The following is a 19,325-nucleotide window of genomic DNA, read 5'->3' as shown; positions in this document are numbered from 1 at the left end:
CCCGTATCATGCAACCACCATCACAAATGCTACGTCTAGCGCCTTCGAGTGATTTCAGTGCTTTCTCTCCTATGATACCGCGAGAAAATACCGGCATATCCAGTACTATGGAGGGGCAGAATTTCTATAATTGCCATACTTCTCCTTATCCTTTCCTTTCTAACGTCTCGAACCTGTCAAACCAAGACAGGCAATCAGCAGCAGTAAAAAACGATATTTCACCGAAGGAACTCGAACAGTAAATGGAACAGGGAGCGAAATATACTGATGAAGCGACGTCAACGTCGGAGATTGTGTTTGAAAAAACCCAAGGGAATCATCAACCGGGGATCGATTTCCGTATAAGCCGAACACCATCACAATTGCTACATCTGGAGCCTTCAAATGATTTCAATGCTTCATCTCCTATGACATTGCGAAAATTCACCAGCATATCCATTACTATGGAGGGACAGATATCCTATAATTGTCTTGATTGTAAAAGGCATTTTGCCTATCTAGGCTTTTTGAAACGGCATTATAATTCTGCAATTCATAAAAATATGGTTTTGAAGAATAGTGCCAACTCACATCAGACGACAAATAGCAACGGAGCAACAAAGCACTCACATCTTAATGGAGATATGTGGGGAATATCATCTTCCATTGGAGATTCAGGTGGATCGCAGAGAGATATGCAGCTGACTCACCAGCGAGGCTTCGGCCTTGAAACAACTGGAAATAGACTCGAAGGAGACAGCGGTTCTGGAACGTGTAAACATGAATGCGATCAATGTAACATGTATTTCTCTAAGCAATGTTACCTCAGACAGCATAGAAAATCGATACATGATGGTGACAAACCCTTCAGGTGTGTTAAGTGCGGCAAAAGATTCAGCAGTGAGGAGGTCTTGCAGAAACATGTCGAAAGGCACTGGAGAGACAAACCCTTCACATGTGTGCATTGTTTTAAAACGTTCAATTACAAATGGGATCTTACCCGGCACATGTATCATCATACAGACCAAACCGCACTATTGCCCCATTTGCGGTAAAGGTTACAGTAGAGGGGACCATATGAGAAGACATACTTTGACGCATGGAAAATAATTTCAAGATATCGCACCCTGAGAATGAAAGTGATTGATTTCGAAAGATTCAGTTTGTGGTAACCGGGCAAGAAAGTCTTCAAAAAATTGTAGTATTGAATACATCTCAATATAACTCTTCTGTGTTCCGACGCATCAGATCAATTCTTAACAGATTTATAGATTAGCCTTTTGAGTGCACCGTGACCAAGTAACTTTGTATTTATAATATTTTCAATATATGTTGATATTAAATGTTGAGTAGTTTCAAATTAAGTCACTATTGCAAAATTATTTTTGAACTTTTCCAAATTTTCCATGAGTTACGTCTGTTTATGACGCAAAAGATTCAGCAGTGAGGGGGTCTTGCAGAAACATTTCGAAAGGCACTCGGGAGACAAACCCTTCAAATGTGTGCATTGTTATGGAACGTTCAATTACAAATGCGATGTCACCCGGCACATGTATCATCATACAGATACCAAACCGCACTATTGCCCCATTTGCGGTAAAGGTTACAGTAGAAGGGACCATGTGAGAAGACATACTTTGACGCATGGAAAATAATTTCAAGAAATCGCACCCTAAGAATGAAAGTGATTGATTTCAAAAAATACAGTTTGTGGTAAATGAGCAAGAAAGTCTTCAAAAAATTATAGTATTGAATACATCTCAATATAACTCTTCTGTGTTCCGACGCATTATATCGATTCTTAGCAGATTCATAGGTTAGCCTTTTGAGTACACCGTGACCAAGTAACGGCTGAATTGAATAAGGTTTGCAGCTCACGGTCAGCGCCGACAAAGTTAGTGCCGTTGTCAGAAAATAATTCAAGAGACTTTCCTTTCCTAGCAAAAAAGCGCTCAATACTAGTTTCAAATTAAGTCATCATTGCAAAATTATGTTATAAGTCTATTTATGACGCATATTGGAGAGCATTCTGTTGACATAATAAATAATAAGTCATTTTTGTACTGGAAGTTTTGTGAATGCGAGGTAGTAAATTAAAATGCAAAGTTTTAAAAATGTATCTATTTATTTTGAGTCTTTGCAACAGTCTCAATAGAGTTTCATCCAAGTGTTATCATTGATGAGGATGTAGTAACTAATTGCCACTTTTGACTAGCAAATAATAAATTATTTCAGAAACGTAGTCTTAGGTTACCCGTAATTCACATTACGCTTACAAACTGAAAAGTCTGATGTTTATTCAATTCAGCAAACAATCTTTGGATATCTAAGTAGAAAAATCAATATATTATAATAGTAACTAATTCCTCAGCCTAGACCATTTTACAAAATTCTCAATATTACGCTATTTTTTCGACTTTGAAAAGTTGGGAAATTTCGGGTCGTAAAGATAGAAAAAATAATAGTAGAAAACAATAAACATAATATAATTTGGGTGTTGTTTCCTTTCATTTGTATTGAATATTCCTATACATGGTGGATATGGTGGAATACCAACGACCTTGGTCCAAAATAGAATAATTCCCATTATTATTTTCATATTTACTAAAATTTATTTTTGTTTGTGCATAATGCATAAGCATTCAGCCAATCTTTGGATAGCTAAGTAAGAAAATTATTATATTATAGTAGTAACTTAACCCCTGGCATTCATTTTTTCGAAAGTTGGGAAATTTTGCTGATGAGGTTGGGAAAATATGGATTCCCTTCCCTCTGGTATTTCTTTTCGCTACGGCCCTGGTGACATGTTATTTTTAACAGAATTAATGATGGCTTTCTGTGAAATTTGAAACCGAAGTGTTGGATGTAGTAATGAGCATTCATTTTAATATATAGCATCAGAATTAGATTGGTTTTCTTTATCGCAACTCCAGCCATTTGGAATAGGTGAATTGGTGATTGTCACACGATACTGATTTTCTATCCATTGAGTAACATCGCTATTGAGGTATTCAACCAAAGGCTCCCTGTCTTGTTTTTTTTTTCGTCAGTCTGCAATTTTGGAGGTGTTATTTCCATCAAACTAAACATCTCTTGAACTAGGAGTAGATGAACATGGCGGGAACGAGCGCAAAATCGCATGTATTTTTTTATGGAGCTGAACTTTTTGCAATTTTTGGTTCGAACAGGAGTTGGGGAAACGTGAGACGACATCGACGCAGGATGGAACGAGCGATTCAAGCGTGGAACTCTGCCCCTCGGCCCCCTTGGTACTCCACCTAAAACCTATCAGCTCCCCTAGTACTCCGCCCTCGGCCCCCTTGGGATTCCGCATCAGCGCTCAGGCCCCCTTGTCACGTGATTTTAATTAAAAAAAGTTTATAGTTATGAGATTCGAACCTGGATCCTCCGTGCCGTAAACATTGTCCTTAGCCTCTACACCAACGTAAGATATTGAAGTTAACTGCGAATGTTGGGTATTATTCGTGAATGACTCGATGAAAATTGGAAGCGTGAAAGTTATATATTAGTAATGATGAATCCGATTTGAGAAAAAACATTACAGATTGATGAGGCTGTATCATTTCAAAGTGCGATCTCTCAATGTTGTTACAAACATGGCGTATGCACACAATGGAATTATTATCAAATTGAAAGTATAAATTAATACACTAATATATGCATATCATAGTGTTTGAAATTAAGAATGAATTAGAATTGAATACAGTAACAATAGAAACTGATTATTAGTTATTGACAAGATATCAATTGATTTTAATTTATAAAAATGAGTTTTCAATATTTTTTGGCCGTAAGCTACAATGTATTAAAAATATGGAAGTATTTTGCAAGAGTGTTACCTCATATTACTGGAGATTTCTCCCAACACTAAACCGTTCTAGACCCACTGTTAAGGTTTCCGACCGTATATTTTTTAATAGACGGATTTTCTGAAATAACTGAAACAAAACCAAACTAATCCAAACCAACCATTATCCCTTCTTTTACTAAACAGAAAATTATAAAAAAATATTTGTTACAAATAGAGTATTCGAACCCACCCCAAAACTTAATCATACGTCAATTAGTCAACATCCCAACATCAAAGCCACTTACACTAACGAATACTTATGGATACGAACACTGTTACGAATTAATTATATAAAGCGGATAGCGAACCTATACAATTGAATTTGAACGCGAACGCATACGCTCAAATCACAAAATTATCGGAAACCTAGATACTCCCAAATAAAGTAAATGCCGTGAATCACCTTGTATGGTTCAGCTGCTGAAACTGAACTCCCATCCAACCCTAACAAATCATTTCTATATGAAATATTTTTTCGAAACACAACTAAGCATCCAGTGGGTTTATAATGATGTATAAACTAAAACAAAGTCATTCGATAGTCATTGTTGTACTGGAAGTTTCGTGTATACAATGTAATAAATTGAAATGCAAAGTTTTAAAAATCAAATGTATCTATTTATTTGAAGTCTTTACACCAGTCTCAGTAACGTTTTTCTACCCATTGAACAACATGGCTTTTGAGATATTCAACCAAATGCTTGTTTTTTCTTCATCATTCTGCAATTTTGAAGGTGTTATTCCCATCAAACTGAACATTTCTTGAACTAGGCTTGTGAAGTAAACCTTTGGTGTAGTAATGAATATTACTGAGTTTTTTCTCAACATCAAATCATTATTTTCAACACCTCGACACGTGTTTCAATCACCAAGTGATCATCTTCAAAGAGGAAGATTAAAAAAACAGTTATTGAAAACGATTTGATGTTGGGAAAAAAATTCCAGTAATATTCGGTACATAACGTACAAAACTTTTATATTCAGGGGACGTATTCCAAGAAATAGCCAACTGATCCTCCTTATTTTTACTACTGATGGCTCAATATTCAGAATAACAAAAATAATCAGTCGGTATAATTTTAGTCAAAAATAGACCTATTCGCATAAGTGCCGTTCATTTTTAATTATAATTTTTTACCTCATAGACCTAATCTGTAAATGGTCAATGAACACTATTACATATTTTGTTCTATACAGACCTATTTCACAAATGGTCACTTTATTACAAAAAAATAGTTGTTACTTACCTTCACAGTATTTGCAATAAACAGACACACTTCGAGATCCGCCGATATTTTACACGTCCACTCGAAAGCACGTCTGACGTAATACTAGTTCTGCCTCTTTCACACAACATGCATAAATGAATAGCGGGAACAGTAAAACAGATCGAAACATGCGCTGTCCCTATTATACTTAACGTGTTTTGACCCATGATTGATTAATCGTGAGTATGAATGCTCAATGCACATAAGAATTACAATAACTCTTGTGAAAAGATAGGATGAGAAATTAATTATGGTTCCATTGCGTATGCATCTGCCTCAAAATCAGTCTTGAGACCGCTTGACACTATTCATAATACTGCTCTCAGAATCGCTATGGGTGCTTTTCGCACTACTCCGATAGATAGTATTTATTTTGAAACTGGTGAACCCGCCTTGCAACGGCGACGAATGTATTTAACCTTGTCACATGCCACATCCATAGCAGCAAATGAAAATAAGCCTTTGTACAATAATACGTTTACCAATAAATACCGGCACTATTTCAATGGGAAGACACGCACACCTAAGCCATACTATGAAAGAATTCGAACGTATCTTCAGCACCTAAACATTGAATTCCCGGATGTCTATCCATTAGATTTCGACCATCCACCTTCTTGGACTATAGCAATTCCTGAAATTAACACCAATTTACATTTCTATAATAAACACGATACAAACCCTTCTATTATCAGAACTGCCTTGGCCTCTATTTTGAATCAGCGTTACCATAGTTTCACGAAAGTATATACCGATGCCTCAAAAACCGACAATGGTGTTGGTGCAGCGGCGGTAACTCCTAACGACGATTTCAAATATAAACTGCCCTTTGACACTACCGTCTTTTCCGCAGAATTGTATACATTATACAAGGCAATCCAGTACATTAATCACTCCAATTCTTCGTTAGGCCTAATCCTCACAGACTCCTTCAGTTCAGAAGAAATATCACAACAAATATATCCTATCAATCCTATTGCCAAAATGATGAAATCAGAACTGTTGGAAGCAAAAAAGAACTCTCGGAAGATCAGCATTATGTAGATCCCTTTTTACAACGAGATAGACGGAAATGAAAAAGCAGACCAATGTGCGCGAAACGCAATAGTAAATGCTGAATCAGAAGTAGTATCTCGCAGTGTACAGAGTGATTTGAAAGTCTTTTTCAAAAATAAATTGTCATGTTTGTGGTATCAAGAGTAGTTAAATTCGCGATAAAAATTGCGTAACATTAAAAACAATATCTTGGGTTGGCAACCAACTTGTAAGAGCAGAATAGCACAAGTGACTCTCACGCGCCCCCGTCTTGGTCACACAAGATTTACACATGGCTACCTTCTGACGAATAGTGATCCACCTAGATGCGACGATTGTGATGCAGTTCAGAGTGTAAATAACATTTTAATTGAATGCCCTGAATAAAATATTCAACTATCTCTTCATCAGTTTCCGAATGACATTGGAGTTCTCCTCGGAACAGAATTCACCTCAAGAAATCTGATTGGTTATCTCAATGACATAGACTTATTGAACAAAATTCAAATATGTGTACACATTTACTGTTTCAGTATTTATTATTTGAGAGTATTGTACCTACTGATCCGTCAAAGAAAGACAAGACAAGATTTAATTTTAACCGTACTGTCACGAAGTTTGAAACGTAATGAAATGAATTTTACACAAATGCAATGTTTCATATCGGTAGGTATTTAAGAGAAGGGGTCAGATTGGTCTTTGGAGGGATAAACAAAGGTTTGGATTACCATAGGTAGGAGAGATCATAATGGCGGGTTATTCCCAAGATAAGGGATACAAGGAATAATTAAGTAATTATAAATGTACGGGTTGCTTGAGAAAAGATATTTGGGAATATTTAATTTTATGAGCATAAGTGGATTAGAAAGACCCGTTAATTTAAGATCAACTGGGAAACCCAGATTATGAATAATGAAAACTTAAATAACTTATACAAGATTAGTTAACAATACATCAAATAAAAATAATGCCATAATACATTCTGTTTTGTTGTACAAATTTTAGAGCTGGCAAATCTAGGCTAAATACTAAAAAATTAGGATTCACTTGAAAAACATAATAATTTCGATAGTAAAATTTTGAGACCGAACAAGCCGCCACGCTTGAACTGTCCAAGTTGAATAAAATGAAATAGAGCAGTTGATTGAAGGGTGGAGGGCAGAGTTTCTTAGTACAGCGTTTGTACTCACCACTTTTGGTTTTTAGAGTCACTACACGCACAATGCCGTCTTCTCCTGGATGGATTGCGGTGATTCTTTTCATGGACCAAACAAGTGGGGGTATATTGTCTTCATGGATCAGAACTATATCTTCAACTTGAATCCTGCTAGTTGATCAACAACGTTGATGCGAGCTAATAAGGTTATTTAGATATTTCTTATGCTAGCGATCCCAAAAGTGCTGCTTTAATTTCTGCGCATGTTGCCAGGCAGACAATCGGTTACATGGAGTGTTAGTGAAGTCAACCTCTGGACAGCTTGTCAATGGAGCACCAGTGGGAAAATGGTAGGCAGTCAAAGGCAAAAGGTCATTTGGATCCGAGGATGAAGGAGATAAAGGACGAGAGTTCAATAGTGTTGCGATCTCAATTATATATGTTTCTAATTGTTTATATGTAAGCAACGTATGTATGTGAATGTTTTTCAAATAATATGACTGCAGCTTACCAAAGTCCTTCAAAATGTGGAGCTCGGGGTGATATGAAATAGCAAGTGATTCTTTCATTATCAAAATGTTGTTTTATAGCGGTTTGATAATTAGCTGAATTGAATAAGGCTTGCAGCTCATGGTCAGCGCCGACAAAGTTAGTCCCGTTGTCAGAAAATGATTCAAGTGACTTTCCTCTCATAGAAAAAAAGCGCTCAATACTAGTTGAGAAAGCTTCCGTAGTAAGATCGGAAACAAGATCTAAATGGATAACTTTAGTGACCATGCAAGTATAAACTGCAACGTAGACCTTGAATTTATTCAGATTACGGAATCGCTTTTCTTTGATGTATAGTGGGCCACAGTAGCCGATACCCGTTTTCAAAAGAAGTCGCGAAGGCACAACGCGGTAATCAGGTAGAGGACCTGGCTCATGATCAGCTAGACGAGGTTTAGCACGAAAACAGGGAAGGCAACCGTGAATAACCTTTCTTACGCCATTTCGCCCGTCAAGCGGCCAATAATTTTGGCGAACTGAATACAAGGTTGTCTGAACCCCAGTATGCATGAGTCGCATATGTCCCTCGCGGATGATAAGCCGAGTGATATGGTGATTAGCAGGCAAAACTATGAAGTGAAACTGATCAAAAGGTTAGAAGGACCGATGAAGTCTACCGCTTACACTCAATATTCCTTGATCATCCAAATATGGACTTGAAGGGATTGATTTGCTAAAGTTCGGTAGAGATTCATTTTTCTTCAGGCAATTGATTTCTTTCAGAAAGAGTGACGATTGTGTGAGTCGCATAATGACGTTGTGAGCTGCAGAAATCTCTGTTGGACTCAAAGCTCCTGAGTATTTGAGGGTTTTATGTTTTGTATTGTGTACAAAACGCAATAGATAAGCAACCACACATTTAAGTTCACGAAAAGAACTGAAACATTCTACTAATGGAAACCCTTTCAATGAAACGTAACAAGTAACGGGATTATTTGCTACGGCTTTAAATTCAGGGATAGTAATTTCAGATAATGCGCCTTTTGGCCATTCGTCTTTGTCCTGTGATAACCAAGAGGTGCCGTTAGGACATATAGAACTAGTAATAAATCCAGAAGGTAATTTTCCGCGTGATACTAGATCTGCGGGATTGTCTTTACAGAAAAGATGTCGCCAATGTTATTGTTGCCAAAATTATTTGAGTGAATTCTTCATAATAGATTTGCGCTGTAGGTGATCCTTGATCATGAGAACGGCAAAGAGTTGTGGCATTTTTTGGAAAAGGGAGTGATGAACGAGAATCTCAAAAAGGGATTTGTGATCAATTTTCAAGAATTGAACGATATCGTTTCGGATATAGTTTCATATATAGATTTTGAGAGTTCCACAAAAGGTTGCACTTCCTGAGGATTCTACTGGGTCACAACCACTTTTCCAGAATGAGCGACGCCATTTCCTTGAAAACGTTATTCGTGATTTTTTTGGTTAACGGACCCTTCGATTAAGGAGGTATGAAAATTCATGTCGATCCTTTCATTTGCATATGAGATTCACCTTTTAGTGATTCGAACTTTTGAATGAATTTTCATTATGGAAATTGTTTTTTCAGGGTTTTAGTATTGGAGACTTTTTAGAATAGTGTTTCTGCAGAAGAGCTTCTACAGAATTTGTTTGGAATCATTAAAGAGGGAAGAACAAGGACTTCTATCTCTGATTGCCTCACGAAATATATTTTCAGTCAATTCACCAAATGATGGAATTTTCATTCATCAAGTTCGATGAATGTGATTATCCATATCCCCATGATAGTCAAAGTCCATTTTGAAATTAGAAAAGTACGTGCTCCAAGTCTGTCCCGTTTCTGGTCGAAGAAAACTGCAGCTACAGCTCGATGATAAACTAACAGGCAAATATTATACTTACACTTGACTAATTTTTCCGAAAATAACTACTGTTTGCATTAGAAATACTGTTTTATTAACATGATACAATTATTGAATTTTGAGTTGATCCATTCATAATGTGAACCTGAACTGGGTATATTCTGGTGAGGTAATTTTCAACACCATTCCTATTGATTATTATTTTATGACATGAATCTTATAAGTAATACTTTTCCTGATATTTTTACCTGGACTATCCATAGGTAAATGAAAGTGTACTTTCACCTACGATCATTATTGAGTTATTACAATGTGTTTCACATATGATTAAATGGCAAACTTGGAGCTCATTCAGATTTCGATTTCTACCCTTATTCAATTCATCGGCCAGTATTTTGTGAATGTCAAGTAGCTTCAGAATATCTGATTTTTTATAGTTTCATTTCATTCCCGTGGCTTAAAGAACTGAATTTGATTAGATTTGGTTTCACAGTCGACCATATCAATGATCATTCATTTTATGGACTGTGTGGCGCTCAAGTTAGATATCTATAAAACAAAATATTCACTTGCTGAGATTTGAGAATACAAAAAAGGTTTTTTTGAACGAAATCCATAGTGCATACCTACGAAGAGCTGCCGTACGCATTGTCCCTATCTTCCTACTGAATCTATTATAATTTTTGTATTACATGAAAGATAGGTTCACAAATTTGAATCAATCAAAGAATTTTTGTTGACTATCCCAAAATTCAAAAAAATGTTTCGTGTGGAGAATTTGAAGACGATTCGAACGGATTTCATAACAAATTTCGAAATTTTAATCTTTTCGCAAATAGACATTCAACTATTTCAACAATTATTAGAGAAATATACGAAATTTTTCATCAATATCAATTCAATAGATATTCTAATCAATTATGTTATTACTTTCTTATATGTCCTTTCGGCAACATTACTTTGCGACAGAAAGATGGCTTTAGCAATAGTCAAATTCTGAATGTTTAATTTACTGGCAGTTGCTTTCTCATGAATTTTCATTTCCATTTCATCTCGGAATTCTAACCATCATTGATATTTACATGTGTGAAACGATGACACAATTCAGTACCTCTCTGAGGTAGTAAATTAAAAGGATTATCTGAAAGTTCTCTCAGGGATTAGCTAAATGAAAGTTATCTTTGTTCACCATTATATTGAGCAATGTGAACATTTTCACTCTGTATGTCTCAGGAAATTGAATACCTATTGCAGAAAGCTCTCTCAATAAAATATTATTGTGACACATTCAGAATTAGAAATATTGAAGCCAGAACCCCAATATTAGCTTTGACATTTTCAACGATAGGTGACTTTTCAATTATAAAATTATTTTTAACTTTCCATCACAAAAGAAAATATAAATAACTTCAGATATATTTAAGATAATAATGTATTTTTGACAACCTCAAAATAATTTATATTGTATAGATATCGTCGTATTTGTAGCCTATATCCGATATGCCATATAGATACATAACTTACCTATTAAAACTAGATAAAATAAAACATATAATGTCATTGTATATGAGTTATATAATTATTCTGATAATATCAAATAAACATTGTCATTTCTAGAACTGGCCAAATGAGAAATCTTTACATTCTGTAAGTAAATTTTAAATTTCATGTACCTGCTTTCTGATCTGAATTACCAAGTTATCATTATATTTACATTATCATTATCTTATTAACGACATACAATGAATTCGATATGCGGACGGACGACTATTTCAGAAAATGGGTATTAAAATTCTATGATATCCATCTGAGCATATCACATAGTTGGTGCTTAGCGACAGTTATGCTTTGAATAGCATAAAAACGTTTCTATTCAGTATATCTAATAACGAATGACTACGAGAAACACCTTTCATTTTTGAACTGCTTGTGGACTAGTTTCTAGTATTTGATATAGTTTTCATTCTGAAAATCGCACAATCTTTCAATGGAGAATAACAATGAAAACATTCTAGATAATTTGGAAAATTACGTTTTCTTTGAGAATGGGTTCGCAACAAGTTCGGATGCAGTTGCATTTCTGAACAGTGATCCTTCTACTGGTTCTTTACTTTCTGAAGACTTGAACCTGTCAAACCAAGACAGGCAATCAGCAGCAGTAGAAAACGGTATTTCGGCGAAGGAACCAGAACAGTATGTGGAACAGGGAGCGAAATATACTGATGAAGCGATGTCAACGTCGGAGATTGTGTTTGAAAAAACCCAAGGGAGTCATCAACCGGGGATCGATTTCCGTATAAGCCAAACACCATCACAATCGCTACATCTGGAGCCTTCAAATGATTTCAATGCTTCATATCCTATGACATTGCGAGAATTTACCAACATATCCATTACTATGGAGGGACAGATATCCTATAATTGTCTTGATTGTAAAAGACATTTTGCCTCTCTAGGCTTTTTGAAACGGCATTATAATTCTGCAATTCATAAAAATATGGTTTTGAAGAATAGTACCAACTCACATCAGACGACAAATAGCAACGGAGCAGCAAAGCACTCACATCTTAATGGAGATATGCGGGGAATGTCATCTTCCATTGGAGATTCAGGTGGATCGCAGAGGGATATGCAGCTGACTCACCAGCGAGGCTTCGGCCTTGAAACAACTGGAAACAGACTCGAAGGGGACAGCGGTTCTGGAACGTGTAAACATGAATGCGATCAATGTAACATGTATTTCTCTTAGCAATGTTACCTCAGACAGCATAGATAATCGATACATGATGGTGTCAAACCCTTCAGGTGTGTTAAGTGCGGCAAAAGATTCAGCAGTGAGGAGGTCTTGCAGAAACATGTCGAAAGGCATTGGAGAAACAAACCCTTCAAATGTGTGCATTGTTTTAAAATTTTCAATTACAAATGGGATCTCACCCGGCACATGTATCATCATACGGATACCAAACCGCACTATTGCCCCATTTGCGGTAAAGGTTACAGTAGAGGGGACCATATGAGAAGACATACTTTGACGCATGGAAAATAATTTCAAGATATCGCACCCTGAGAATGGAAGTGATTGATTTCGAAAGATTCAATTTGTAGTAACCGGGCAAGAAAGTCTTCAAAAAATTGTAGTATTGAATACATCTCAATATAACTCTTCTGTGTTCTGACGCATTAGATCAATTCTTAGCAGATTTATAGATTAGCCTTCTGAGTGACCAAGTAACTTTGTATTTATAATATTTTCAATATATATTGATATTAAATGTAAAGTAGTTTCAAATTAAGTCACTATGCCAAAATTATTTTTGAACTTCTCTAAATGTTTCATGAGTTACGTCTGTTTATGACGCAAAAGATTCAGCAGTGAGGAGGTCTTGCAGAAACATTTCGAAAGGCACTGGGGAGACAAACCCTTCAAATGTGTGCATTGTTATGAAACGATTAATTACAAATGCGATGTCACCGGGCACTTGTATCATCATACAGATACCAAACCGCACTATTGCCCCATTTGCGGTAAAGGTTACAGCAGAAGGGACCATGTGAGAAGACATACTTTGACGCATGGAAAATAATTTCAAGAAATCGCACCCTAAGAATGGAAGTGATTGATTTCAAAAAATACAGTTTGTGGTAAATGAGCAAGAAAGTCTTCAAAAAATTATAGTATTGAATACATCTCAATATAACTCTTCTGTGTTCCGACACCATTATATCGAATTTTAGCAGATTTATAGGTTAGCCTTTTGAGTACACTGTGACCAAGTAACAGCTGAATTGAATAAGGTTTGCAGCTCACAGTCAGCGCCGACAAAATTAGTGCCGTTGTCAGAAAATAATTCAAGAGACTTTCCTCTCCTAGCAAAAAAGCGCTCAATACTAGTTTCAAATTAAGTCACTATTGCAAAATTATATTATAATTCTATTCATGACGCATATTGGAGAGCATTCTATTGACATAATAAATAATAAGTCATTTTTGTACTGGAAGTTCTGTGAATGCGAGGTAGTAAATTAAAATGCAAAGTTTTAAAAATTGAGTCTTCGCAACAGTCTCAATAACGTTTCATTTAAGTGTTATCATTAATGAGGTTGTAGTAACTAATTGCCACTTTTGACTAGCAAATAATAAATTATTTCAGAAACGTAGTCTTAGGTTACCCGTAATTCACATTACGCTTACAAACTGAAAAGTCTGATGTTTATTCAATTCAGCAAACAATCTTTGGATATCTGAGAAAAAAAAATCAATATATTATAGTAGTAACTATATATATTCCGCTCAATGTCTGCTACCATGTTTTTTTGTTAAATGATGTATTTTGAGATACCCTGTACACACATCAAGGGATCGCGCGTTGAAGTATAACATTCCCGTTAAAATGTCATGTTCCTTCAATTATATATATTCACGCACCCCTGTATACTCCACTCAACGCCCGTTACATTGCCGCCATGTTTTTTTCTTTAACGCTGGCAACCATGTTTTGTTTTCTTCAATACCTTGTATTTGTTCTCATTCCAAATGCACTCGAATCGTTATCTTCCAAATCGCGATAACGCTGGTCGATTCTCTGCCGTACGCGTGACCTTGAAAGGAACCAAAAACGCCAGAATGGACCTTAGCCGTTTTCCCATGTTAATCTCCATAAGAACACTTTTAGAAATCCTGCAGCCTATTTACTATTATAGTAGTAACTTATTCCCGGCCTCGATCATTTTACAAAATTCTCAATATTACGCTATATTTTCGACTTTGAAAAGTAGAAAACAATAAACATAATATGATTTGGGTGTTGTTTCCTTTCATTTGTATTGAATATACCTATACATGGTGGATATGGTGGAATACCAACGACCTTGGTCCAAAATAGAATAATTCCCATTATTATTTTCATATTTACCAACATTTATTTTTGTTTGTGCATAATGCTGTCACCTCACAAACCACAAGAGGGGACTAAATCATCTGTCGGTAACAAATAAGACAGATGGGTATCCGCGGCTAAGCTAAACAGTGGAGACGGGAGTGGGTTAAACAACTTAGCAAATTTCAAATAGATCTTAATGGGCGCCAGGTAAATTTAATCCTCCAGATACCCTAAGTAACTCACAATATCAATAACTTACCAATTAATATTGGAAATAAAAGATAAAAATCCCCAATATGATTTATTCAGTAATCCTAACTTACATGGATTAACCAACAACGCTTCTAAGACAACAATGCAATATTCACACTACTACGCGATGTTCAAATGTCCATACAAGAGCGCGGTGTATCTAACCACGAATTCAATCAGCCATAAATTACGGTAGTAACGACGCTCAAAAAAAAAAAACTACAATACGTCGAGTAAAACTACCACGAAAATTGAGTAGGTGAAATCGTAAATACTAGTATCGGATGGTGAGACAAACTCGTTTGCGTCGCGTGAGCTCAGGCGTAGGCGCATCGGTGTCAATCAGCAATCGTGAAAGGAAGAATATACCTCAATTTCCGTTTCACAAATATCTATGTCAATCAGGTATCAATAACAAACTCTTAATCAATAAACGATAAACAAACACTATATCAACAGGTATCAATAAACATAAGGGCAACAATTATTCAAATATCTCAGTATATCACAAATATTCAATTAAATCAATTATAACTTGCGTGCTCCTTTTGGGCCACCCGGTATATGGTGTTAGGCTACCCTGTAGTATGGCGGAGATGGATCACCCTGTAGCACCGGAGATGGATCACCCTGTAGCACCACCAAGATAGATCACCCTGTAGCACCGGTGGATCACCCTGTAGTACGGCGGAGATGGATCACCCTGTAGCACCACCAAGATAGATCACCCTGTAGGGCACGACAAGCTGGACCAGTAATGGATCACCAAATAAGATCCAGAAAGAAAATAAAGGAAAACAGGAACCCTTGACGAAGACAAAAAAAAAACAGGAAGAAAAGCAGGAAGAAAAAAGCAGGAAGAAAAAGCAGGAAGAAAAAGCAGGAAGAAAAAGCAGGAAGAAAAAGCAGGAAGAAAAAGCAGGAAGAAAAAGCAGGAAGAAAAAGCAGGAAGAAAAAGCAGGAAGAAAAACAGGAAGAAAAACCCTACGGAAGAAAATTCTCAATCAGAATCAGATGAAACAAGGTGAGATTCAACCCCCATTCAATAGGACTATTTGACTAATCAATACCCCTGGTATATTTTCATCAAGCAAAGTAGCAAGATAACAAGGGTATATTTTTGGGTGCCCTGTATAACCATATGATCCGTAAAAATCAAGAAAATTGAATGAGTGTTGAAACCTCTCTTCAATACTAATATTCAGTTGAGATATAACGATGGAACCAGAAATTACTAAAATCATTTAAAACACATTTAATGGTAAAATTCTTACCCTGGCCAAGGGGTTTTCTATACGATTCTTCGTGTGCGGTGTTCTGCACGGAAGTCCTGCTGGGACTTGATGAGTGACTGAGGGCCTTCTGTTTCTTATGAATCTAGAGACGAGAAACGAAGGTTGTAGAATTGAAGAAGTGATATCATAGCTAAGATCACATGAGAGATGCGACAGTGATTCAGACATACCTAATTTCGGAAATCCTTCCACCTGGCACGAGTTCGGTATCCACCACAAATCCTCAAAAGAGCTTAAGTTTCCGACTGCAAATATCCACACCAAAATGACCAATCAGTCTTCCACTATACAATCCTGACTTGTAGAAATAATCCCCGTGAAGGATGGCACAAATACAACCAAATATATCCTACAATCAGTCTGATGATACCCTTTGAACTCCGAACCAAGCTCACCGAAGGCTAACTTCCAAATACTAAGAGAATGCCACATCTGACAGCTAACCAGTTGTTGCCACAGTGCATCCAATCTACACTACAAGCTCACCGAAGGCTAACTTCCAAATACTAAGAGAATGCCACATCTGACAGCTAACCAGTTGTTGCCACAGTGCATCCAATCTACACTACAAGCACCAAGGGGGCGCTGTGCACAACATCATAAATCTAACAATTCCTCCACAGCCACTTGATACATCATCAACAAGTCCATGACCCATCAAAACTCCTTCTCAAAGCAATGCAACCCTAAAACAACCCTTGACAACTTGAGTAACCGATCAATCCCTCACCCGTGAACAACTGTAGAACTAGTTCGGTGTAAGTCGACGGAACGACACTACGAAAGTTCGGCAGATGTCAACCAACAGCTGTCTCTTAACCTTGTTTACGAATATTTACAAAATATATTGTTCCAACCTATTTTCAACTATTTACCAATCCTTATTCATGCGATGGAATAGAAACATACAAGGTAAGTCGCCACATCCTTCCCTTTCAGTACAAATATTAGAGCATTCGTATTATTCAGATTATTTACCGAAAATATCAAACAGTATTCAGAAACCCAGAGGTAACTAATATTGTTTTTCAGGCGATATGGCTCTAATATGTCAGTAAACCTTCTGGAAGTGATGAATAACAATCTATGCAAGAAATATTCTCGGAAAGGTATAGGGAATAAGGCAGACAACGGCTGAAAAAAATGATAGGTGAAGAAAACTGAGAAACAAACAATAACAACTATTTCAACCTAGCGAGGAATTTCGGATCTCCAACGTCGATTGGCAATAGGAGAATGCGTAAGTACTGGTCAAGCAGTTAGTCAGGGAGCATACATTTATTCTTATACATTTCAGGTATGGTTTTCTATGGAACGGAAGATTCCCATTACTATGATGTTAAATGAATAAAATGAACTTGTAACTGAATTACATTGTTAATATCCTCTGAATAAAGATCTTAAAAGGTAAGGTAGTGTTTTTGAAAGGTCACATAAGAGCAGTCTGTGACGAAAAGTTCGTCATCAATAAATGACAATTCTGTCGATTCCATAGTAAATAAACGAACAATATCTACAATATTTACAAGTAAATTTAGACCGTTACAATTCCCCCCTTGCCTCAAGAAAATTTACTAGCGTAAATTTTCATCAGCGCTAGCTGACTTTAGGTCTTTCGCATTCCATATTCCCTTATAATTACCGTCTTCATCTCTTAATTCATATGTCCACGGGGATACCCTTTTTTTAATATAAAAAGGCCCGACAAATCTTGGCGCTAGCTTAGCACTAAAATATTTGTCCGCCTCTGATACCACAAAATTCTTCCTCCAAACGGGTTGATTTGGCCAAAATTCTTCACTCCTTCTTCGAAGGTTATAAGTTTTTTCATTCTTTCGAGCAGCCACATCTAACCTTTTCCTTATCTCCTCAAAGAGTTTTCTGAATCCTTCAGGCCTCGAATCTTCAGCAGGTTCACTATCAACCAATAGATTTTTCCTCCGAGAGATCTCCTCTCCGCACAAAACCATTGAGCGGCCGAAATTCACGAAATATGGAGTGTGGTTAGTCGTCTCATGTCGAGCCGTTCTCAAGGCGCATGATAGCTTGGGTAAGTTGAAATCCCAGGTCCTGTGATTATCGGACACATACATAGCCAACATTGACTTCAATGTTCTGTTCACTCGTTCAGTCGGGTTTGCCTGAGGATGATAATGGGCATTATACCTAATTTTCACCTTATATTCTTCCACGAGTTTTCTCATCTGTCGAGATCGGTATTGCGGCCCATTATCGCACAAAAGAATTCGGGGAACTCCATATACCAGAAAAACTTCCTCTTCGATCTTCCTTACGATGATTTCTGCTGTTGACGATCTTAGCGGAAAGACTAATGAAAACTTGCTAAAGTAATCTGTTACGACTAAGATAAATTTATTGCCTTTTGTAGATCTAGGTAAGGGTCCCATGATATCACTGGCGATCATTTCCCATGGCCGGGTCACTTTCGGTTGTGGAGTCATTAGTCCATTTGGTCCTCTGAGGTCGGGTTTATAGGCGGAACAAGTGGAACAATTTCGAACAAACTTCGACACGTCAGATTTCATCTTTGGCCAATAATGCCTTTCCCTGATACGATGGTAGGTTTTGAATATTCCTTGATGTCCTGAGGTCGGGTCTGCATGAGCTTCAATAAGAATTTTCTTCCGATCCGCTTTTGGTACAACTAACTTCCAAACGTCGGTTTGGTCTTCTAATTCCACGTAACACGGTTTGACGTACTTGTAGAGTGATCCCTGAGAGAATCTCCAATTGGGGTATTTTTCGGGTTGTAAACTCACTCGATCTTTCACGCGCAGGTACCACTTGTCCAAAATCTCTTCTTTCATCTGCTGGTTGATGGCATCAATGACTGGGACCGATCGAGAAAGGGTGTCAGGAACGATGTGATCCTTCCCTTTCCTGTGAACAATTTTGAAGTCATATTGCTGCATGCGGACTGCCCATCTTGCCAGTCGTCCTGATGGATCTTTCAAATTCTGTAACCAGACCAAGGAATAGTGATCGGTTATTACGGTGAACGGAATAGCTTCTAAATAAGGTCGCAGTTTTTCAATCGCCCACAGCACGGCCAAGCATTCCCTTTCTGTAGTAGAAAAATTGCGCTCTTGTTTCGTCAATGATCTACTCAAATAGCAAATTACTACGTCCTCATCCTCGCGAGTCTGAGTGAGAACAGCGCCAATTCCAAATGCCGAGGCGTCTGTTTGCAGAACAA

The 19,325-nt window shown here is 36.9% G+C and overlaps 1 long non-coding RNA gene across 1 annotated transcript; it reads right to left on the bottom strand.

The window, feature by feature from the left end:
* Positions 1 to 14,623: 14,623 nt before the first annotated feature.
* On the bottom strand, positions 14,624 to 16,585 carry LOC141481325 (uncharacterized). Its single transcript, XR_012464893.1, has 3 exons — positions 16,279 to 16,585; positions 16,088 to 16,190; positions 14,624 to 15,797 (listed from the first exon to the last, which is right to left on the bottom strand). It is a non-coding gene; the product is annotated as an uncharacterized lncRNA (long non-coding RNA).
* Between the last annotated feature and the right edge of the window lie 2,740 nt (positions 16,586 to 19,325).

Source organism: Leptinotarsa decemlineata, unplaced genomic scaffold, assembly GCF_025532065.1.
Source record: "Leptinotarsa decemlineata unplaced genomic scaffold, Ldec_3_MD MMD2_tig00000157_RagTag_RagTag, whole genome shotgun sequence".
Lineage (NCBI taxonomy): Eukaryota > Metazoa > Arthropoda > Insecta > Coleoptera > Chrysomelidae > Leptinotarsa > Leptinotarsa decemlineata.
This window is presented reverse-complemented; position numbering and strand designations above follow the sequence as displayed.